We start from the raw sequence: 24,172 nt of genomic DNA, 5'->3' as shown, positions 1-24,172 counted from the left end.
CCCCTTTCCCCGGTCGCCTGCGGACGGACGCGGGTTCTTCTCGCAGCCCCGGGGCGCCGGGCAGGGAACACCCGCACCCCCTGCCCGCCGCCGGGGCTCGGGGCTGGCACCTACGGCCGGCGGCTGCCGGGGCGCCCCGACCGGCCTCTCCCGGGGCTGAGCGGCTCTGGCCCGCTGCTCTTTCCTCATCTCTTCCAGACCCTTCTCCCGCTTCCCAACCGCTGTTTTCGCTCCCTCCCATTCTTCCCACTGGCGTTTTCTTTGTTTAAGAAACGCTATTGTGTTGGAGGCGCCTCTTTGAGCGGGGCTGCTGCACCTCTCTCGGGACAGGCAGGGGAAGCCAGCGGCTCTCCCGCTCTCCCGGAGCCCCGCGTCCCGGCGCCATCCCCCGCGCCCTTCCTTCCCCCAGCGCCCAGCAGCAGCGCCCGCCCTCCGGCCGAGCCCCCACGGCTCCGCCGGCACCACGCCGGCCCGGAGCGGGACGCACCGTCCCCCGCAGCCCAGCCCGCGCCTCCTTCGCCGGGCGCGGGGCCCCTTCGCCCGAGCCGTGCCCGCGGGAGGGGGTGACAGCAGCATCAGGTGCAGCCGGGGCCAGCGGCCAGGGCAAGCCCGGCCCCCGGCTGCCGCCTGCGCGCTGAGCGGCTGTGCCGGGCCCGCCCTCGGTGACTGGGAGGAGCCGGGAGAGCAGCGGGCTTCGCCGGGGATTTCCAGCCCGAGCGGGCGGGAGAGGAAGTGCGGGGCGGGGGGAGACGGCGCACAGCGGTCGGGACTTTCCGCCGGGCTGGCGGTCGCCTTCGCCCGGCTCCAGCTGCCGCCCGCCGCCCCGCTCCCCGCACACGCTCGCAGGTAGGGCGGCCGCGGGGCTCGGCTCGGCTAGGCGGCGGAGAAGAAGGAGGAGGAGGAGGGAGGGCGGGCGCTCCGCTGCCGCCGTGGCGGCGGCTCCCGCGCGGGGCTCCGGCACCGGCCGCGCTCGCTGCCCGCGCTCGGGCGCCGCGGGCAGGGGGACGGGGCCGGGCGGGCGGCGGGAGCCGGGGGCGCTGCGGCGGGGGCACTGAGCTCTGACCGGGGCATCTGCTGGCAGGCAGGGGCCGAGCGCGCTGCACCCGCAGCCCGTGCCGGGACCTCGGTGGCGGCCGGTGCCCGGGGATAGATCAGCCTGCGGCGGAGCGGCGCGGACTCTCCTGCCCGGACGCACTCGCACTCCAGGGCTTCGCAGGTGCCCCTTTTCGCTTACTTATTCCTGCCTCCCCCTTCCCTCCCCTGCTCCTCTCGCTCGGTGCCCCGCTCCCCGCGGTGCGTGTGCGCCGTGCGGGGAGCGGAGGGAGGCGAGGCCGGAGCGGAGCCGGGGGCCGCGGCGGCGCTTGTGGCGTTTGATGTGTCGTTTGAATGCAGAAGGCTCGCTCGCTCCTGGCTCCCTCCATATGCAGTGCTGGGGGCGGGCCGACGGCCTTTAAAGGGGCACTGCCGGCAGCGCCGCGCCTGGCGCGGAGCGCGGTCCCGGCTGCGCGTCCCCCCGGCTGCCGCTGCGGCGGAGCCCCCGCCGCTCCCCGGCCATGGGGCTGCGCCCGGAGCCGCCGCCAGCGGAGCCGCCGCCAGCGGAGCTGCCGCCAGCGGAGCTGCCCCTCTTCGGCGCGCACGGAGTTGTGTTTTCGCAAAGCCCGCCCGCCCGCACCGGCGCTGCGCTATCCCCGTCTGCCTGCCGTGAGCGGAAAGAAAAGTGTTTTGTTTTCACGCCATTCATTTCATGCGCTGGTTCGCGACGCCGCGTTTTAGCGCGTTGAATGAATCGCCGTGTTGTAGGTTAGAAAAAATAATGAATGTTTAAAAGTTTATACTGAGTCATTCCTCTGCAGATTAACCTATGACTGACTCATAATCTGAGAACTGCAGTGGCTTGTAAAATAGGAAGGTAAGGCATTTACGTCTTGCTTTATTTGTGCTTGCTTTTGAGTGGCTGAGATCTGAATTACCTGCAGAAAAACAGGATAAATTGTATTAATGTTAAGAGGCGTAATCTCATGTTCTGTCGATCAGAGCTTGTATGTGACGTGACGGACTGTATGTGCTCCTCTGCGTGGATCTTTACCATGCATTAGGGCATCTTTCATCTTTTGCTGTTTCTGTAGTAGTAAAATGTGGGAAGTTCCAGTGATACAATTTGAAATATGCTGTCTCTTTGGGTCTGTGACTTCTCTAGCTTGTTGAGATTTGAGCCTTATGTACTGTATATTGTAATTGACATGTTTTCTATTTCTTGAGTAGAATGGTGTGTTTTTCCTTGCAGATTTGTCCCACAGGATGCACGTAGCATTATTGAGCACTAATCTGAACTTGCATTCGCAGACTGGAAAGGAGTTTAGTGCATGATGCAAAGGTGCACTAGCAGTGTCTAGCTTAGACAAATGAAATAGTATAATTTGAAGTAGTTAGTAAAAATCTGCATTTAAAATGGCTATTGACTTGCCTAGAAGCCTGGGTTAAAAGGCTGCACTGATGGTTGTTCAGAACTGGTGAGACCATAGCATGCACTACATGTTGTCCTTTTAAAGGAACCATTGGCTCATGCCACACATGGATTGAGATCAAAATGCTATTTGTGGTGATTAGGGAGAGGGCTGTTCATTTAAGGTGAGAAATACTTGAACATTTGGACGGAATCAGTTTTTGATGGCTGCACTGGGAAACCCCTTGTCATAGAGCTTGGTAACGGAAACAGTGATGTGCAGTGAGCTGGGGCATTGCAGGCAGGCGGCACTAGGGGGTTAGAAAAGTTGGGGTGTTCCAGCACAAGGATGGTAGGTGTTTTACTGAAATATGACTTGGTGAGTTGCTTCTGATAATAGCTGGACTTAGATTATAGAATCATAAAGTGCATTCACTATCAACGCAAATTAATTCTAATCAAAGGGGGTGCTAAATGACTCCAGTCTTTAGGCTTTCCTGAAGTCCTCCTATGATTAAGTTTGATGATACCAATTTTGAGAAGCCATTTTGCATGGATTCAGAGAATTTGAGTATCGTGTAAGCATATGTACTGTTGATACATCAGCTTCAGTGACCAAAGATTATTTATGAAGTCTTACTAGTCCATGTTAATTGAGCTTGTCTTTTAAATCATCTTGGGATCATGTTGTATTTCAGGTCTTTGTTCTTGTCCATAATGAACACTTAAAGAGAGAAGAAGAATGGCTTCTTGGTACTGAAGTCCAGCTATTATATAGTAGATATGGCAACTCTGAAAATACAAAAAGCAAAAACCCTTGATTTTTGATTGATAAGCAGCTGATCATAGTTCTTAGGATGAAAAGGCAGTTTAAAAATAGGAATTACTTAAATCTACTCCAATATCCTAAACTGGCATGAATGAATAGATATATGTATGAATAGATATAGTAAAAACACAACATTCTGATCTCTTATCTTAGATGATGTAGTTACTGGATTTCATTAGAGTTTTTAGTATGTCTTAGTTGAAGGTGCTGCATGTTATGATGTGTGAATATTGCTCATTACACATTGATTTCAGGTGTCTGTATACTGCTGCACAGTTCCTTTAAAGAATTGCCAGGGCTTGAGTTTGTGTGTGTTTGTTTTTTTTGTTTGTTTTTTGTTTTTTTTGAGCTGTGGCTACTTTCTGAATAGAATGCTTGTATTTGAAACCTCCTTGAATTTTTGGTGTCTGGCTCAGGAACACCAGAAGTGGTGGGAGACATTGGAGATTTCAAAATTAAATGTGGGGAACATAAGCCAGGGGAGGGAGAGTTGTGTGGTTTTGTGCAGCAGAATAAAGGTGTGATTGTAGCACAAGAGGGAGTGCTGAACTTGCACTAGTTTTTATCTTAAACTTTTTAACCTGTGGTGATGAAGTGGTGCTGTAGAAACTTACAGTAGTAAAGGTCTGGCAGAGAGAATATAACTGGTTTCCCAGCTCCGCCTGCTGAAATCCCATGCCTTCATAAATGAGTAGTTTAAGGTGAGTATATTCAGTTTTGACAAATAGTTTCATTTTTTTCTGGTCTTCTTTCTTACAGCAGGTGGAGGGACTAGAGAATTGGGAAAAAAAGGGAGTCAGCTGACAATGAACTATCATTAGGTGCTGACAATGTAGGAAGATGTGTTGTCTCTCTCTTTTTGTAATGGGAAAGAAGAGAAAAGGAAACGAGTGCTAAAAAGCTCTTGGGATATCTAAGGGAAGAAAGGAGAGTATCCAGTAGAAACATCTTAGGACTTAAGGAGAAAATGAAGCAACAGGTGATTTGGTATTGAGAATTCCATATGTGTGTGAGAGAGGGAGAGATATTTACATAGTCTTTGAGGGAGTGTTTGTTTTCTTCATGTAGATCTTCTCTTCTGGAGCCCTGACGGAAAAATATTGTTGCCACTTCAAATTGCTCCTGACTGTTGGCTTTGTATCTAGGTTAACAGGGCAAGTGTCTCTAAAATTATATACTACAACTGTAGGTCACTAATCCTCTCCACCCCCCAAAAAATCTTAAGCCTTTGATTTCCACTCTGTTGTTCTTCCCCACTGCTTTACTCTGCATGTATAAAATGAGATTTCGGTAGAATTTCAAGTTCTGCTGTTCATCTAGTCAAGGCAGCCTGGGAAGCAAAGTCTCAACGTGTCTGTGTGTGCAGAAGTTCAGTATTGTATGTGTGTGATGGATTCCATCCCCTGCTCACTCCTTCTACTGAAACTTGGGGTGTTGTGTATTTGGACATCAAGATTTGCATTTTTGCCAGTTGCAGGCATTAGAACCTCAGTGGGCATATCAGGAATGCCTCAAGTTGGAATATTTCATAGTTCTGGTATTATTTTATAATAATTTAGTTTCATAAAATGTTGATTTTTAAAATAGTTTTCTTTGATGGGTAGAGGAAACATTCTGTAGATTATTTGCCATCAAAAAGTTGCTACTAATTCTGTAGTAATTTAGATGCTCTAAAGTGAATCTTTTCACACACAAATAGTAAATGCTTCTCAAAAATATTTGTGAAAGAAGTCATGAATCTTCCATTTTACATGCTTTAGCGATGGCTATATTGTAGCTCATGATTAGAAAAATTTAATATTTGGAGCAATACTGGACTTTTTTCTCATGTTTTGGTTTCTTCATTAATGTGAAAACCATTCTTTTGTATATAAAGTAAGATATGTGCAAGGAAGACAAGCTCAAAATGCCATGCATCTCTACAGCTTTCTTGGGTGTCTAGGAAAACAAGTAATTTGGATTTTGTCTGTCTTGAAAAGTGTCTTGCAGATGCTAGTGTAAGAGAAGTGCCTTCCTGGCTGCCACTTTGTTCCTGCAAGCTTTGACATCTATCAAGAAAGAGAAGATGGTCCACTGCAGGTGCCAGTGTAAAACCAGGAGACCTGGAGGCTGGGCTTTGGTGTTCTTTCTGTCACTCCTGTAGATGTGTGTACCTGGGCCTTTCAGTTAGGGCCAAACCAACAAGGGGCTTTGATGTCGCAGAGCTGAGTGATGTGACATCATGTCCGAGTCCCAGGGGCAGAAGGGGGATTCCAGTCCAAGTTTCCCCCTTCCCAGGGGAGTACTCTCATCATCAAACCACAGGCCAGTTAAGAGTAGTGTCACTTCCTTCTCTTTAAACTTTTTGCCATGCCAGGAAAAATCAGAACTCGGTGTGCCTAAGAAACAGAGTGAGAGGAAGTGTGATGTCTCAGTCAAGTGGTTAGGACTTTGTTGGGATTACCAGGATGAGTCTGCTGATGCTTCATCCACAGTTGTTTTGTTTATTGTTTTCTCATGCATTTGAACTTGATGTTCTTCCTGAGGTTATCAGCCTTGTCAGGATGTTTTCTTAAGTGTGGAATATATGCTGGGAGAGAAAAGAGAAACTTGGGTGTTGTGCAGGTTTAGGTGGTAGCTGACTGGAGTTCTGAAAATAACCTTGATGCAGCTAGTGGCTTATTTTGAGTCTAGCTGCTTGCTCCATATACAGACCATTTTCCTAGTCTGTAATAACATGGGAATAGTGGTACTTTCCTATGATCTGAGGACATAAAAATGATGAGGTGCTGAGACCCAGCAGGGCAGTGCAAGCGTCATCTGTTGATAAAGTGAGTGAATTACAAGTGCTGTGTGGAGGCATCCAGTCCTGCCTGTCTGCAGAGCTGTGCCATCCTGCACCGTCAGCCTTGTGGGACAGGAAACAACTCTTGCTTTGCTCTTCCATTGATGCCCACAGCAAACATGCAGGGCTCTATGAAGCTGAGTGTACAGGACAGAATTTTTTCAGTGGTAGTTGTTCCCGTGCTTGTACTTGCTCCTGGCTTTCTCCTTTGAATGTTGTAGAAAAGTAATATTTTCTTACTTATTTTATGGAGCCAGGTTGGGTGGCACTTGTGCCACTTTGTAACAGCAAAGCTCAGCTCATAAACCAAATTTTAGCTATGTGAATGGATTTTGTTTTGTAACCTCATCTCTCTACATGCAAGAGAGATAATTAGAGCAATTATTAGAGGTTTTTATAATGAAGATCTTGTGTGCTGTACCAGATTGACTGTGCCCACTCTGTGTCTACACATAGAGGAACCTTGTGAGAGTGGGTTGCTTTGTATGTTGAGGCTTGTATATTAATGACTCGCAGATGTAAGCCTTGATTTTTGCACAGGAAGCATAACTTCATAATTTTAATTTAACTTTTTCTTCTTTTAATCTCCTTTAAACCATCCCAAGTGACTCCACTTTCTGCATTTAAGCTCTTCAGTTACCAATGGATTGCTCTTGTCTGTGCTGTGCTTCTCTTCCATCTTTTTTGTCCAGACAGAATAAATGCTCTTGATTTCCCCAGCTGGTCCTTCTGATTCTTAGAAATGACTTATTTTGACCTGCTTTCAATCAGATTTCTCGCAATTTTAGAGTTGTTAATGGGTGACTTTTATTCCAAGGTGGTTTTATCCTTGCACTTGAGCAAAGTAACTGCATTCTCCCCTTTACTTCCATTCATGTAATTATTTTTTTTTCTTGGAATACCTGTTTCCAGGATTGTACCTGTTTTCACACTCTGGCAAGTAATTTCTGTCTGCAAAATCCACTTTTCTTTGACCTCTCTGTAGCTATGTGCTTCTGTGAGTCCCTCTCTACCCCACCTCCCACTCCAGGTGAATTAACACACTCTTCTCTTCCAGGTCCCCAAAGATAGACTGCAGTGTTCCCTACTGTTGTCTGAAGTGCATAAGTCTGTGATTCTACACTTGTTCTTATTCCATCCTTTCCACTGTCCTCTTTTCTGTTCAACACAGCATCCTTGAGAGGATGTTGTGCTTGGGAATGTTTTTATCATTACAGCTGTTGTGGTTGAACTTGGTTAGAGTACGGTTCCGTATTTGGTAGATGAAGGTAAAAGTGCTTGTAGTTGTAAAATGCCATGTTCTCAAAATGTTACCATTTGGTAGTCTGAGTAGGAGGAGGTTGGATACCTAAATAAATGAAGATTGCTGAGTTGCGTGTGTGCCTCTCCAGCAGTTTTGGAACCCTTTGATGCAGTAGCATTTTCATTCCATTCTCCAATTTAGTATTTTGGTGGGGAGCAGGGAATAAAGGATTTGTGCTAACTTCATTTGAAATTAATGGCATGCAGTATCCCTTAAAGTCAGTAGTATCCTGTTCTCTGTCAGGATTTGAATCATGTTTCAATCTGCAGAACCTGAGCCTGCTATAGTTCAGATTAGCAAATACATCTCACTACTCACCCGCGGTGTCAATATGTGATGGGAATGCCAATGAATCCTATGCTGAAGTTCAGCTAGTAGATATTGCTGTTGTGTTGCTCATACTGTTTGACAGGTGGTTTTTGTAGCAGTGTGGTTTTGAGCATAGACAGAAGAATTCTCTTGCAATATCTAGGAAGATAAAACAAGTTTATTATCATTTGAGTATTGAATTTCATCAGACATTTTTCACTAGTTGGCACCATAAATTTCCCCTATTCCTCTTTCCTTCTTGCAAATTCCTGAGAACTGCACTTTCATTTTGAAAAGGATTATTTAGACATGCAACTTTCAGTATTTTATCCAGTAAGATCTTGAGGGAATTTTGGGAGATTTACTCTTTTGGTAGTTTGTGTGGTTTGGTTGATGTTTGAGATTTTTTTTGTTGTCATTGTATTGGGTTTGTTTTTTGGTTTTTTTTTTTTTTGTTAGCTTGTTTTTATGTGTGCTTTTGTTTGCTTTTTAAAGAAAGCTTTAGGACAAGCAAATAAATATCTACCCACTGCATTCTATGTATTTTTGCAGAGGAGACTCTCTCAAAATGAATAAGGAAGAAGCTTGGAATTATTCTGTTTGTGTAAATAAAGCTTTTAGTACATATAGCCAAAGTATGATGCTGTAATTTTGCAGAATTAATGACTATGATTTTGGTGGTGTTTTTGTTTGTTTGGTTTTTTTTTTTCAGTATGAACTCTCAGTATATTAGCTGACTGTTTTGATATGAGCTCGGGCAGACAGGCTTTGAAAGTCCTCTGAGCCATACATAAAAAGGGAATTATTCCAGGACAAGTGTCCATATGCTGAGTTAATTGGAAAAGTTCAACGAGTTGAGCCCTTACTTAGTGTTGTGATTTATATAACAAACACAGAGGACAAAAGGTGGTGAGGAAAAAACCGATTTCTTGTGTATCCAGTTATACATAAGTTCTGTCATGTCTATTGGCAAGAGATAAATGATGGATGTTTACAAGCATTGTGCTGCACACTTTATTAATGCTTACAATAAATTGCTGCACATCTCCCATAGGGTGTTTTATAGCAGAATTGCAGCCTGAAGATGTCTGGGAATGCATAACTTCATCTTAGGTTGGGGTTTGTCAACGTTCTGTACACTTCAGAGGTAGTGACATCTATGTTTTCCTTTCTGAGGACAAGCTGAAGCATGCCTAAGGTAGCTGGAACTACTGCACAGTTATTGTTGTTTGGGTTTTTTTATAAATTCTAACTAAAATCTTCCTAAAATCTTATCTCCTGGTTAAACAAAGGTCTTGTGTACTTAAGAAATTTCTGTATGACTAATGTGGGTGTGTGCAGAAAAAAGGACCGTGATTGTCTATAGAGAAATGGTTTGGCTTCTCTTGTTGCTAATCGGATTTTATAGGGGAATAATTAGGCCATGTGCTAAAGTATCAGTTGTTAACACCTCCAAACTCAAATATTTGTTATGTTAAAGAATGGGGAAAATTGGTGAGCTCTCCATTAGGTGGTGCTGCTGGGATTGAAATATTTATATACCCAATAGAAGCAGGCTTCTGCCTAGAACTATTTCCATGTCTGTATTTTTCTTTTTAAGGTCTTTATTAAAATAAACTTTTCAAAGGCAGGAATACTTGCTAAGGTATGGGGTTTTTTCAGTTTGAAGTGATTAGATAAAATACTAAAAAATCAGGCTGTCATCATGGGAAGGAGGAATGGAAGGAATCAATCATATGCTTTTTGTGTGGGTGATTTAGATTTTAGCAGCTGCCTCTGTTGTAGCTTTCATCTGTGCAAGTGTTGACTCCATTATGTTCATACCCTGCTGCCTTGTAGATGGGGATACTGTAGCATTAAAGAACTGCAGTCTCAAGAAATATTTTATTTTAAAATCCCAAAATTAATTTGACTAATATAGCAAAAACACTCTTGTGAATCTTTTGAGTTCCTGTGATCTCTTTTACCCTGTCTACTAGCATTTAATTTTAAAGAGTTCTGTTATAACTTAAACACATCGTGGTGGTATTTCTTTGCTTAAGCCTTGACTGACTACTGAATTTAGAAGAACCTAAGGGAACAAAGATGGTGCCTACACACACAGAGGCATTGAGTACCATCTTAAATGCTGTAGGTTGGCCTCTGTGGTGTGAAGTTGATGCTCAAAAAGTATGAGATGTGGCTAAACTCTTTATCTGCCAGTTCTACACAGGACTTGGCATCTGGAATTGTACTAAACACCTGTGATTAGACCTTTGACTCTCTCTGCAGTAGTTAGAGCTGAGATATGAACTAAATTAAAAGTAAATTTAAGTACTCCTTGCTGGTAGGATTGCTTCAGAGATAGTGGAATGAGGTTGCTGAGGTCTTGCTGAATTCTACCAGACCACAGAGCTGTGAGTAGGAAAAAAAACCCCAAACTTAATTATTAGAAAGGATCTTAGCCAAGAGCAATTAAGTTAGTCACATTTGGTTTCTTTTCATTACAGGTAGAAGTATTTTTAGTGTGATTTACAGAATCAAGGTAACTATAACCAGCTAGCAAAAAAAGTTCAGTAGCATTAAAATGCACTGAGCAAGAAATGCAAGAGATGCAATTTTTCATAAGAAACTGAGACTAATCCTTTTTTCTTTCTTTTGAAGAAGATGTAGCATAGCAAAATCCACTTCTTAGAGTTAGAAAGTTTAAATTATTTCAGATCTAACAGCTGGAAGCCTAGTTTAACAGTCTTGACCTGAGTTTAACAGCTGTTGAAGTGGTGTGAGAGAGCCAGTGGGTATCACATGCAATTTTCTGTTTTTAAAGAGAAATAGAGGAGTTTGCAAAAATCTTTGTTGGCTTTCTAACCTTGGCCAGGATTAAAATGTGTGATTGTCAGATGCTATTGGTTCCTCAAAACATAACAGTAAGTAATACAGCAGGTTTAAGTAATAGGGGGATAGTTCTCCTCGTTCTTCATCACTTATTTTGGAATAACTCGGTGTGATAAGTGGAAAAATGGACAAGTTGTCACGTGAGAGAACTTGGCCATTAGTGTTTTATCAGTTTGCTAATAATAACTTAGAGCTGGCTAATAATAACCCTTAAAGGGGCAATTAAAAGACAGCAGCTATGATGTCCAGCCATACGACGTCGTATCAAATGTGAGCTTGTCATTGCTTGGTTATTGATTGGTTTGATGAGTGAGGCCAAAGCTGAAGGTGGAAACCAATCAGGAAGGATGAAAGTTGTGCTTGGTCACCTTGAATAGAAAGCCTTGATTCTGACATTGTCCAGGATAGTGTATGGAGAGAAGGCTGATAGTATCCTGCACTGTCTTAGTACATACCTAAAAATTAACAAAACCTAGCCTTGCTTCTTCCTCCTACCTTGACTTTCAAGTGGTTAGGAGATTGTGTTTACAGGCTAAGATTTGGCAATTAGCAGGATTTGTCACTGCATTTTGCTGTGCTTAGACTCTTGATTGAGGAGTGTTGCTCCTACAGCCAAAATGGCATCCCACAGCATGTCTCACTGTCACGTTGATCAGAGAGGACATGGGACAGAGAAGTAGTGACAAAATATTGTAGTGTATTGAGGTTGTGCCTTGTTTTTTTTAGGTGAAGAATGAAAGTGAGGGGAGGCCTAGGGTGTGATAAGAGCAGGGTTGTGGTATATCCACCAAAAATGAGTGGGATGGTATATTTCTGCTTAAAAAAAAAAGTAGTAAATAAATTATCAAACACAAGATTTTGCATAAATGGAGGATTGTATTTGCACAGGTATCTTTTGAGAAATGAGTACATGTCCTGTGTGCCTGGGCAAGAATTTATTGATGTAGAGGAAAGCTCTTGATAATAAATGTGGATGGCTGCCCTGAGTTATTAAATGAAATTCTAGAGCCTGATGTTAAGACTAAATGCGATGTGTCAGGCTTGATGCTGTTACTGACACCAAAATGAAATTGTCTGTCTTCATCACTCAGAGCTGCATAGTACTGGAACTCACTTTCTACCTTTAAACCTAGTGTTTAAATCACTGCTGAACACGAGTTCTATGTTGTATGATGTTTTGAAGTGTATGGTAAAAAACATGATTTTGTAATTATTTTAGTTTGGGTTTTGTTTTGTCTTGTTTTGGTTTTTTTCGCTACTGTAAGCATAATAAATTCCAAGGAAGAGGTAGGAAGGCCAAATAAAGATGTACAAATATCTTAATATTGTAGTCAGTTACCAGGGCTCAAGCATCATAGCCTATTGCCAAGTATTACAGACATTAAATCAGATAGAAATGAGGATTTAGTGAGTGTTTTAATAAGATTTCTGTATGGCCTTATTCCCTGTTAGAGCTCCCTGAGCCCATATGATGCATTCCTTAAAACTGATGCCTCTCTGTTCTTCTGGTGTCTACTCATTTTCCTGTGAATAGAAATGTTTTTAAGAAAGCTTTAATGTTTGGATACAAGTGACTTTTGAGGTGGTGTTTCCCTACAGCTACACTTCTTATCCAGATGTTCACTGCAAGAGTGAAGAGGTTAGTGTACAATGGCTGCAAATTAATACAGAAGAGTTCAGCTTCCATTGTTCTAAGATGATGTAGGCTATGAATCTGGATGAGTGGTGACTTGGGGTCATTCTTCCTGCAGATACCCACTGTCCTCTTTGTCAGTATCACAGCTTTGCTGTGACTGTGGCAGAACTAGTTAGACAATCCAAACTAACTTGGGAAAAGCAGGCAGTGTGAGAATTGAAATGAGGCTGGTGAATTTTTAATGTTAACTGATAAAACTGATCTACTGCCAATACCGAATGAGGGAGAAATGCATGGGGGAGAGATGTTGGAGTGTTCCACATGTTCCAGCAGTGACCACTGCCTGCAGTCTGCCCAGCTGTAATTGTTTCTGGTGGCTGTCTAAACACAGAAGGCTTCAGGGCTGTCTCCAGTGTGTACTTAGACTTGGGGATAGTTGGACTGGGGGTGTGAAGTCTGGGGAGCCAATATGCCATACAGGGCACATTGTCAGCAGGCAGAGTGCTGTAGAAAGACACAAGTCTTCATTACAGAATTAGGAGTCTTTCAGGTGTGCAGTGGTGTTCTGCCTGCTTTCATCATCTCCTTTTTCTCATTCACCAGAGGCCTAGAGCAGGGGCTGGGCTACAGGCTGGAACACAGCTGTTTGTTGCTTCTGCAAGGATCTGTTTTTCTAATTCATCCTTTATCTCTGCTCTAAGTTTTTTATTAGTATTTTATTTCTTGTGTGATTATTTTGTTTTGTTTGGGGTTTTTTTCCTAATTTGCACTGTGAGGTTTTTTGTTTCCGATTACTGTACTGAGATTCTTCCCTGTACCATGTGGAGATAAAGCATTAGACAAGAATTACTGAAGCTTCTCTGCCATTATGTTCCTATCTGAATGGAGGCAATGGTGTTTTATGGTGTTACCTTAGTTTATAAGAGTAGCTCCAAGGGTTCTGAGCTCTGCTGGGCCATCTTGCAAAGCAGCAGATTAAGCTTGCTCCAGCATGATTTCCAGATGTTTAACATGATGGGAAGAGCTGTGCTTGCTCTTGAGATTTGAGTGGAAGACCTGAGGCAGACTCACAAAAGCCAGTATTTTTCTGGCTGTAGTTTTTTAAGTAAGGCAAATCAGGAGCACAGCGTGCCAGTTGATGGAGGGTGAGCACTTGATGCAAGTGTGGATAAAGATGAAATCCTGTAAGTACAGCACTGTCAAGACTGGCCAGAAGGGGCTGGTTGCAGGTGAGGAGCAGTGTTCACTATCCCAGGAAACAGCTGTGCTGCTGCTTTCATTCCATGTGCACTGATGGACACATGGGGAGCTGTGCTGAGGACTCAAGAGAATGATTTGGTAATTACTACATGGAGATGTTGCTTTTTACTTCAGCAATGCAGCAGCATTGCTGGTCATGGTCTGTGTGTTCCAGGCATAGAATTCAGGCCTTTAGATGAATGAATGCATCAGCAGATAACAGAAAAGAACATGCTTTTTGTTTTCTGTTCTGCCTGTGCTTTTTTGTCTTTCTCCATAATTACAGGTTGGTTCTGTAGGGCAGTGGAGGCAGCCCCCATCACTAGGTTTCAATTTAGAAAGAAGCATATTGTTACTAGAGTCAGAAGACCTTTCTCATTCATTCTCCTGTTCCCATCAACGTGGCTTTTGCTAGCAAATACATAGGTAAATTGTCTATGAGAAGAAAAATAAGATGGGATGTCTTGATGTACTGTGGGGGATGAGAATGTTTCAGTAGAACAGAATACTTTAGAAAGGATTTGCATCATCAAAAGCAGATAAAAAAAAAAGAACTATAGAAGCAATTGTTCATATGTTGCATTATGGAACGCCAGCACTAAGGGTTGGCTGAATATGAATTTAACTTTCTGAATGCATTGTAGCCTGCTGGGAGAGTTGTTTTGCACTGTCATGGTAATACAATTATACTACTTCAGTACTAAAACAAATGTGATCTCTGTGCTTTTGAAATTTACCACATAGGCTTTAGTTTATGAGCAGCTTCACAATTTAAAGTCTCTTTTAGAACTCTAATCCTGATACTTGTGCATGTATGATCCATGACATTAATTCAAAAATATTTATTTAATTTCCAACTTCCTAAAAGTTGTGTCATGAAAATGCTTACTATTAAGTATCATTCAAAATATTTTAAAAGCAGCAACTAAAATATAATTTATATTTTTAAATTGGTAATTTTTAGCAGATTAAGAGGAATAATGTAACCTGTGCAATGTTTTGAATTTACTCTTTGGTTTTTAAATATAATCCTTCAATTATTATCAGCTGTCTGAAAATTGAGGAAGGATTCCTTCATTCAAGCTACTTTAGTTTGAGCAAACAGGATTTTACACTGTAGTCGTGTTCCAGCATATTTTCCTTGTTAAAAGAAGGAAGGAACTCCTTTCAGTTCATTACTGACTAATGATTCTTGGCTCTCTTACTAGCTTTTACAAGTAAAGTGAAAATGGAAGGACTAAGATGGTATCATGCTTTCTTGTAAATACCTTCTGACTGGCTCACTAATTTTCTACAAGACTAAAACTGGTTCCTTAAACTACTTCAGTTCTTAGTGTCACAGCTCAGAAATGGCAACAATGTGCTAACCAAGATTTTATACTGGCTAACACGTTTTAATGCCATTTGGTGGTAGTCTAAAAGCTACCTCTGTTTCCAGTGTTCACATTTCCACCCTTTAATATCAGAGTGTCTTTCCTGTGCTGAGAAGGTTGAAGAGCAGTAGAGCTGTGTTGCAAAATGGAGTGTCATCTCGGATAGTTTCTTTTCTTGGTTTTGGTTTAGGTTAACAGAAGTATCTTTACATCTGCAGTTTCTGGAAATTTAAGAACACTGTGAACCTCTGGCCAATAAAAAATTACCCATTATGTAAAGCATTCTTGTAGATATTGACTCACTGATGGCTTCCTCCATGAAGTAAACAGAGTTTTGCAATGAATTTTCTAGTGAAGTTGTAAGTTTCAGTGCAGCTTTTTGATTTGCTATAGTTTGTTACGGTTTAGCGTAGCCTTTACCTACTATTTTTTTGCCTTCAGGCTTCGAGAATTGTTTAATAATTGTATTAATAGGAGATGCTTGAAACCGACTTGACTTGTTTGTTTCCTAGCAGGAAAGCCTGGGTGCTTAGGCTTAACTGAGTCAAGACCAGCTCTCAGCAGTGGGAAACTATATATTAATCTATGGAAGCACAGACTGCAGTCCTGTGTGGCACTGGGGTTTGTGTTGTGAATTTTTTTCATGTAAACAGGTAGGTAGGAACTATTCTTCCGCTGTGTATGTTTTTAATATGTTGAGAAAACTCATGACAGTAGTGTGAGTTGGGGGTATTTTTTTGAGATTTTTTAGTTGTTTTTGGTGTGGTTTTTTTAGTATTAGTATCATTGCATGACACCATAAAGTACCTCGTTCTCCTTTGCATTTTCACATCTTTAAGTTAATGATATTAATTTAACAGTCTTCTCTGCCTGGGTTTGTTTAGTTATGAATGAAGGTGATACCTCAAAAGTCAAAACAAGTTTCATTCTCATTTCTATAAATAAATCCTCTTGTAGCATTGTTCTGTCTCATTGTGTGCCTTGCACACAATCAGAATGGACTATTTGGCAAGTTCTGCATTCTGCCTGATGGACTTAAGTTGCATGATTGTATATGGAGGCTGGGTTTTTTTGTTTCATCAGTTGTACTTGCAAGGAAGGTAAGCAAATTATTATCTCTATTTCACAAAAAATCTTCCCCTCAGTTGTTTGACTTCAAACAGATGAAAAATATGATTAGAACTCATAGGTGGTAACCTGCTTCCTCAGTCAGCATTTAACTTACTTGCAAGAGGAGAAAACATCCTGAATCCCTTAGAACAGTACCTTAAATATGTTTGGGGTTGTGCTTTCCTTCCTTGTTCCACTCTACTTTTTCTGGAGTTTAAAAAGAAACTATGCTTCTAAAAAAAAAAAAAAAAAACTAGTTCTGTTTGCCTTCAGTTTAAGCTTTAAATTAGGAATTGATAAAAGAAGTGAAACTTTCTCTTTTCAACTTCTTGACATGATCACAGGAAATTTGTCAGTCCTTCAGGTGAGTGATGGGGGTTGTGTCTTTGCAAGGAGCAGCAGGTGATGCTCTGGGACTACTCAGTGGCATTTTCCTCAGAACAGGTCCAGCTTTATAAAGCTGGAAGGTAGAAAGGCTCTTTCAAAATTGTCTGTGGAAAGGGATAAAAATTAAGCTTTTTGGTACACTATTACTAGACATATGCTAAGCACTGTGCCTAAGAACTTGTTGTTGGTAATAAATTATGTGAATTAATGATGGTGTTTATATATAGGAGTTCATGTTCTTGTCACAATAAGTTCTTTTTGTAGGTTCACATGACAGTATAACAAGTCCTTTTTAGGTTGTGATCTAGAAGTAGCATCTGAAGGATGTGAGAAAAGGAAGTAGTCTGCTGGAATAGTTGAGCACTCTTTTGGCCTTTTCTCTTTTGCTCTCCCACACAGGACCATGAACAATTTATGAAGCAGACTTGCTATCTTTCTGGAAGATGTTTTTTTCCCCTTGGCCACATCTTCTAAGTTGGTGCTAGGTGTTTGCTGGTGTTTTCCTAAGAAATGTTGAGTGCCTCTTTACTGGAATGCAAGTTCCTACCAGAAAGCAGCTAGGCTGTACACGGCTGTCTTGAAGTAATTTTCACTGTCCTGAAGCAAAACAGGTTAAGATGTGTTAAGGTGCTAGTCTTAGACTAACTGCAGAAACCAAAAATATAATTAAAGATCTTATTTTCCTATTTTAATTTCATTTTTAGGGGAAATGGATATTTTTGGTCCATCTTCTCCCCAACTTTATCAAGATATAATTGTTTTTGTGTTCCTTATTTCTAGTTATTTTTTCACTTGTGACAGTTCCCTGCTTAAGACTGAAGTCGTATTATACAAGGTAATACTTATGAAGAGATGGGAGCTTGGTAGGTGCCCAGGTAAGATCAGAGAAAGGGGATCTGTTCCTCAGCAAAGGAGAATAGGAATACACAGAACTGATAGCTTTCCTGATTTTGTTCTTCTGTTTCAAAGCCCACAGGCCACTCTTTCCCCTTTTCAGAATTGTGATAATGTTTTTAAAATGTTGTATGTCATGTGGTCTGCAAACCAAGGAAGGGATTTGAAGCTGAAGATGATCTTTAGTGGTAAATTCTTTTCAATAGATAAAAATTTAAAATAAAACTAAGTAAAATTTTCTTTGGGAGGCTAAACTGGGGATATATTATCCACTATAGGAATGTCAATGTTAGGTAAGCCATGTTAGAAGAAAAACTATAAAGTTGCTGTTTCAGTGCATGGGAACTCAGGAACCCCTGCAAAGAGTAAGCAAAGGACTTGTGCACAGCTTTGAGAAATTAATCTTCTCCCATCTGTTGGTGGGGGAGTGGGTAGTAGTTGTTTCCATTGTATCTGATTTATACCTATGTTGCCCATTATTGGCCTTTTAAGGGAAAGGAAAACCTTCAAACGTGCCCCTAAAACCAGCCAGCCTTAGCACTTAGCTTTGAGCCAAACCCCCAAAGGATGCATCTCCCTCTAAACTCTCCCATTTCCTTTCTGCTCAAGCCCATTTAACACGCTCTGATTGCTGGCTGCTGCCCCTCTCCTGGGGCTGCACAGGAGTGGGGAGGTGCCAGAGGGCTGTGGAGGTCTCTGAGCTTCCCAGGTCCTTGTCCTGCCTAATGTTCCAGTGAGGCTGAACCAGAGGAGACTGGGCAGGATGCTCCCCCAAGGAGGACCTGGATCTCCAGGAAGAATAGGTTGCTGATGGTAGGCAGCTGCTATGAGCTAAAAGATCTGGCCTTGAGCCTGGCTCTGCAGGATGCAGAAGGAAGAAGGGGTGGAAAGCAGTGATGAGCCTATTGTTTCAAATGAGCCAACAACTGGCTGATTGACACCTAGGGCTCCTTGTTGCTCCCTTTGCTCTTAAACACAGATGTGGAGGGGGATGGAGATAACTCAAATCAGAGATTAGACTTCTAGTGTCCAGAGAGGCAGTGGGCATAAATTAAGGGGAGAAAAAAAAAGGATAAAATTCCATCTTAATAAAAGAAAAGCTTTTGGCTGGGGGTGTGCTCAAACACTGCCACAGGCTGCCCAGTGTGGTGGTGGAGTCCCTCTGCAAATACTCAAAACTTGATGGGTGGCTGTGCTGGGCAGCTCTGCCTGACCCTGCTTGGGCAGAGGGGGCTGGCCTGGATGGTCTCCAGATGTCCCTTCCATCCCCACTGCCTCTGTGAAAGCTTCTTTAATATTTGGATGCCTTCTTTTGCTGCTGTTGTGGAACACTTGGGGAATAATTACAAATGCCCCTGCTGGGCACTTGTCTCACAAATACTGCTGTTGTGTAATCACGGCAGTTTTAATTGTATAGGGAAAGCATCCAAGTGCTAAGTAGTTAATTGACTAAAGTCCCCAATTTAAGCAATGAAATCAAAAAAATCCACCAGTATCTCCCCCTTCCCTGAACTGAGAAAACACCAAAACATCCTAAACCTTAAAAGACATTTTGGTTTTAATCCCTTAAAATATTATGGTTATGAGAATTCAAGGAGCTTTATTATAATAAAGTTGTTTATTATTTTCTTCTCATTCCCTCTAGTTTTTCCACAAAATACTATCCTCAAATTATCCTGTGAAAAATAAAAAGTAGGCAGGAACACGAGAGGAGGAACAGCAGAGAAAATGCTAAGTGATCCCACCAAACCCTGTAGCTTGTGCCTTTCAACCCACGACTAGGAAGTCATGAAATGATTGGAAAGAACTTTCCTGTAGCTGTGCTTCTTTGCTGGGCTCTTTCAGTGCTCTCCTGATTGCATTTTGCACAGCCCTCGGGAAGACTGCAGTGCAGTAGTTGGCAAGGAGGGAATTACCAGGAGGGAAAATCAAGCTGTGGTGGCTCCTCTTGCAGTGTGGTGTTGCTGAGATCTGCATTTTGGAGGAGGTAATGAACAGCTGCCTTTGGGTTTCTGATTTGGAAACTTGCAAAAAAAAGGATGTGGATAAGTTTCCCTTAAATGTCCCTAGAGTGTGCCTGGCATGCTGGGTAGCCACTAAGCTTATTGATGTAGTGGCTTGGGTTTTCTTCTTGATACAAAACACCTGCAGTTTCTGCCTATTACTTTGTTTTTAATCCTCTGTGCTCAGACAGTGGAGAATAAGGTAAGGTACTTTTTGTTGACTAACATATAAAGGATAATGGAAGTAATTTCTGTATGTTGTAGCATGCAACAATAACTGTGCTTGTTGGCAAGTAAAAGTTTTGATTGCCTTTTTTATTGCTTGTAATACATTGAAATTCTGTGTGATAATTCCCCTGAATTATCTGGTTCATTCAAGTTGAGAAACAGTTATGTGTACTTCATTAGTATTAAAAGATTCTTTTTTAGTCAGTTTTTGCTTTGGTTTTTCAATATAATAGGGAATTATTTTTCAACATCAATTATTTGCAATTGTTCTGAGAATGTTCCTTTTAAAAATTTTAATCTTAGGAGCTAAATCCCCAATCCTTTCTATGTCTTACCAATATCTCTGGATTTTTTTTATCATGCCACATTTTTAAGGGTGTAGCAATGTCACAATGCTCCTGTTCAGCTGTGGAGTGCACTTGTTTAGTAAGAATGAAACTTTGGAGGCACCTTAATTCTCTGTGGTTTGGAAGGGGTTGGTTGGTGTCTTGGGAGGGAAAGGAGAGGCTGAAAGTGCAAAACTCCCTGTACTAAATTTGGATTTATACCTAAGAATACGAAGGAGCAGTGGCCCAGGGTGATTGATATGATTGGTGTCTGAAGTTAATATTGGAGCTAAGAGTTTTAGAACTTCAGTTTTTTGCTGAGTTAATATGTAAATGTTTAGTACAGAAATTTGTACTCCTTTCATGACAGCTGTAGGTATAATGGGCTGATTTGTAATTTATATACTGTTTTGGTGGGGAAAGCATACAGTTGCAGATCTCCTTTTTGTTTGAGTAAGCATTTATTCTTGGAGTTTTCTGTAAATCTCAGTGCATGGCTATTTTTCCAGGTACTGTGTTTCTAGAATGAGCCAGATTGGGCTTTCATTGGCCTGTGTGTTTTGCCAGAATCCATAACCACTCTTTAGCACGTTACTTGCTGTGATTACGGTCCAAAGTGGCATTGCTGCTGCTTTGCTAGCAGCAGTAGCCTTTCCTTTCCACTTCCTGAGGACCAAAGGTGAATTGCAGCACATGACCAAGATCCAAAAAAAAAAAAAAGAAAATCAGAAAGCCACAAAACCCCATTTTATAGCCTTGCGAGTTTGTGGCGTTCCTCCTTTGCGGCTAAGCGCTGTCTTGGTCTCGCGTTGAAGTCCCACACTTCAGCTGCGGCAAGGGGCCCGGTGTGTTTAAGGTCAGGTAAGGATTTTTTTGATGAAATTTTTCAGCGAAAGCCTGGTGTGTTTAGGGTCAGGTAAGCATTTCTGTGATGCTGTGACCTCCCCAGCTGTGTGTATGGGATGGCAGCCGGGAGCGCCCGGTGCCCCGGGAACGCCGGCACCGCGGAGGAGCCCGGCTTGGCCACAGCATCCCGGACTCTGGGCTGGGTGGGGGCAGAGTCACTGACAAGAGCTGAGCGGCTGAAATCCCTGTGGAATGGGCTTTGGCTCTCTCCTGTACCTGGCCAGGTGAGGTTGCTGCTGTGTGCTCCCAAAAATTGGCGTGTAAGGGTGAGACAGGCCCGTGGGGGTGTCAGGCTTCGTGTGGCGGTGACCTGGGCATTGTGGTAACTTTACTGTCACGTTTCAGAATGCACGTAGATATTGATGAAGATTTGTATTCATTATGCTTTTGGACAGTTTTCTTCTTTTTATCTGTGCTTGTAAAAATTCCAGGATCAATTCCCCCAAACTTAAGTTGCTTACTTTCAGTGACCTCTTAGAATATTGTTGTGGGGTGGTTTTTTAAGAGATGCTCTGCAGAACACTTAAATGCTTTCCCAGAATTGAGCTGGTGTTTTCAAATGGAATTTATCAGACTTTCCAAGAAAATGTGAAGATTTTGTACGGTCTGTAATGACCTGCAGTGTATCTGTGTGGAGAAGTTTTTGTGTGCGTGAAAGCAAGAAATGATAGCTGTGATTTTAACTGTGCATGTCCTCCTTTAATGCTGTTTTGTTGAGTCCTTTGTGGTCAGTAGGGGAGGAGAAGAAAAATAGTTTAAAAATCATGTTGATATGTTTTGTCTACTGTTCTTTGTTATTTATCTTACGTGTAGGTTATTAAAGTTCATCATTAAGAATTAGTTTGATGGTCGAATGAAACTAAAGAAGTAACTTGATAGATTCTGAGAAGCCTGTTACAGCATTTTTGAATGAAGGTAATGTAACTCAAGCTTCTTCTTTCTTCAGGGCAAAGAAAGAAACCAGGCAGACTGTAGCTAAGCTCCCTTTATTGGCAGAAATAAAAAGAACTCTATCAGAGCATTGAGAAAGTCTAGTCTTCTTTCTTCTCAAGCTACGGATCAAGTGAGATTCAAATAAAACAAAAGAAAAGTAAGCAATCAGAGTCTTCCAAATCTGGGGGAGGTGTGGGAAGAAAAGTATACAGATTTGATCAAGAAAGCTGCTTCATGGACTTTGGAAATCAAGAGCTTTTATTTAGGCTAATAACTCAGTTTTTAATATAGTCTCTTCAGTTATCTGTGAAGGAGAAGTGTTACATGAGTAGGATCATACAGTTTTCAGACTGATAGTTTATGTTAGCAGGTAGTTGGGGAAGAGGCTAGAAAAAGCAGTAAGAACAGAGGCTGAGCAAGAGCTGAAAAGGATTTCAGCCTTTATGCCGTTCTGGCAGCAGCTGTGGTACTGAAGAGGTATTTAAATGGGAAAGGGTCCTGTAACCTGTTCTTAAGGTGAACGTTTTCTAAAGGTTAGAGCCTGAGAAAACACATACATTTAATGGAATTGTGTTACTGTGAATTTGGACACTCACCTTTACACTTCTAATGCTTGTAACTTGTGTGTTACCTGAAACTTTATTCACATATGTGGCTTGTTCTTCAGTGGCACTGCCACTGCTTTCTGTGGCTCTGCTCTGGTAAAACCCTTCCTTTTGTTTTTAATGTAAGGTTTTTTTTTGGCTTCTGGGAAAATTCTCACATTTGTCAAATATGAAAAATTGACAGCATTGCGTAAACTCTGAAGGAGATTTATTTGGAATTACAGTTTGATATACTTTCAATGGTTGTTTTTTTTTTTTTGCCTTGTGTTTGAGTGCATGGCTGAACTGGGCTATACTCTATCCAAAATTCAAAAGCTTGCTAGGTACTTGTTAGGAGACAAATTGCTGTTACATTTATTAAGGATATGATGTTTCTTTTTAATTTTCTTTTTTTTCCTAAAGCATGAATATTTGGGTAGAAGAGAACATTTTACCTAAGCAGTCTTACTAGTGCCATGAAGTAGGTGCTTGAAAATCTGTTTTCCTTTGGTTTTAATTTTAGTCATGCACATATTTCCTCTTCTACGTCAAAAAATGGAATACAGTCTTTTGCGAGAATGAGCAGTTACTTTGATGAACTTGGTCTGAATTTTCATGTGCAATCCTTTCAGCAATTCATCATTGCACTGCTGATATGATGAAAAATAGATTTTTACAATATATTCTCCTGGCATCTGTGTTGATTTTTGTGTAGTTCGTCAAAGTAAACCTTTAATGAGGTAGTGGAGGGCTTGATTGAAATTCCTGGTCAAAACTGAGAAGATGAGAGAAAAACAGGGCTATATAAAGGAAAGTGTATGAGTACAAAAAGTTTGTACTAAGAGAGATGATTTCTTATGTGCCTATTACATTCAGCTTAGGCCACTTTTAAAGTAAATTTATCTGGAGATGATTTTAAAAAACTGGGTGATGACATATCATTAAAGATACAATATTTTCTTGTGAGAGAAACTTAGGATTGTCCTCTCTCAGCTGAACTTAAGATACTCTGGATTTGCCTTAATTACAGCTGTTTCCAGCCCTCTGTCTTGTGTCAGTGCACTGATGAAGTCCCTTATTTCACTGAGACACAGAGGCTGTTTGGATTGATAACAAAACCCATCCTTGTTCCAAAGTGGAATAGCCTTCACTGTAACTAATCACAGCTATCACCAGCACAGCTGTCAGTGAATAAGTATAACTCTGGTGCAGTCAATGCCCCGGAGAATAAATTAGCAAAGTAAGACCATATAAAGATAAAAATGCAGTGTGAGTTTACATATACCTAGTTTAATGATTTTCTTTTTTTTTTCCCTGAATAACTGTCTTGAAAAATAGAAAATTGTTTTTAAAAGCCCCAAGAGAAAAAAAAAAATCACTTTTTGACACTATGATGCTTGTCTAACCTGTAGAACTCACTGAGATAACAGTAAGAATATGCTGCTCTTGGCCTCAAAATAATTGCTTGTAAATTTAGCAGATGTACAGAGGAAATAGGAATTATTCTTAACAGAATCTTTGGAGCTACCTTTCCCCCTGCCTCTTTTTTTTTTCCTCTTGACTATCCAATAGTGTATTGTAGATGCTGTATAATGATGGAAAAGAGTACACTTAAGAAGTGTGGGCAAGTTATTTCTTTTTATCCAGACTCTAGAATGGTTTAGAGTGGTGACAAATCTTGCTGGAAGAGTCCAAAAATAATACTTCTTCCTGATGTAGAACACTTCAGGCCAGGGAATGCTATTAAAGGTAAGAAGTGTTTTGCTTATTATACAGTTTAGGACGAAACAAAGTGATGAAGTCTTAAAATCATGTAGCAATTCTGTAAAATTGGTGGGAAAAAATCCAAACTACTGCTGTAATATTTAAAGTTTCATTGCCTAGGTACAAGTTATTTGCAAGAAGTGGGAATCAACACTCTTTGCTCTGAAGTGTATTAGCTATGCAAAATCCTATAGGCTCTAATCTTAG

The 24,172-nt window shown here is 41.6% G+C and overlaps 1 protein-coding gene across 6 annotated transcripts in view; it reads left to right on the top strand.

The window, feature by feature from the left end:
* The first annotated feature begins 702 nt into the window (after window positions 1-702).
* The window catches only part of TRAF3 (TNF receptor associated factor 3), a 64,054-nt gene continuing 40,584 nt past the window's right edge, over window positions 703-24,172 (top strand). For 3 of the 6 annotated variants that reach the window (XM_021541372.3, XM_021541373.3, XM_021541365.3), the window contains exons 1-3: window positions 703-846; window positions 1,082-1,216; window positions 1,854-1,909. The gene's annotated coding sequence lies outside the window, so the exon portion shown is untranslated. Of the gene's footprint in view, window positions 847-1,081; window positions 1,217-1,853; window positions 1,910-15,342; window positions 15,484-20,510; window positions 21,775-24,172 lie in introns of those variants that run through there. The other 3 variants (XM_021541368.3, XM_021541371.3, XM_077783954.1) reach the window with 3 other exon arrangements.

This window comes from Lonchura striata, chromosome 6 (genome assembly GCF_046129695.1).
Source record: "Lonchura striata isolate bLonStr1 chromosome 6, bLonStr1.mat, whole genome shotgun sequence".
NCBI classification, from domain to species: domain Eukaryota; kingdom Metazoa; phylum Chordata; class Aves; order Passeriformes; family Estrildidae; genus Lonchura; species Lonchura striata.
The sequence above is the reverse complement of the archived record's forward strand: the minus strand, read 5'-3'. Positions and strand labels throughout refer to the sequence as shown.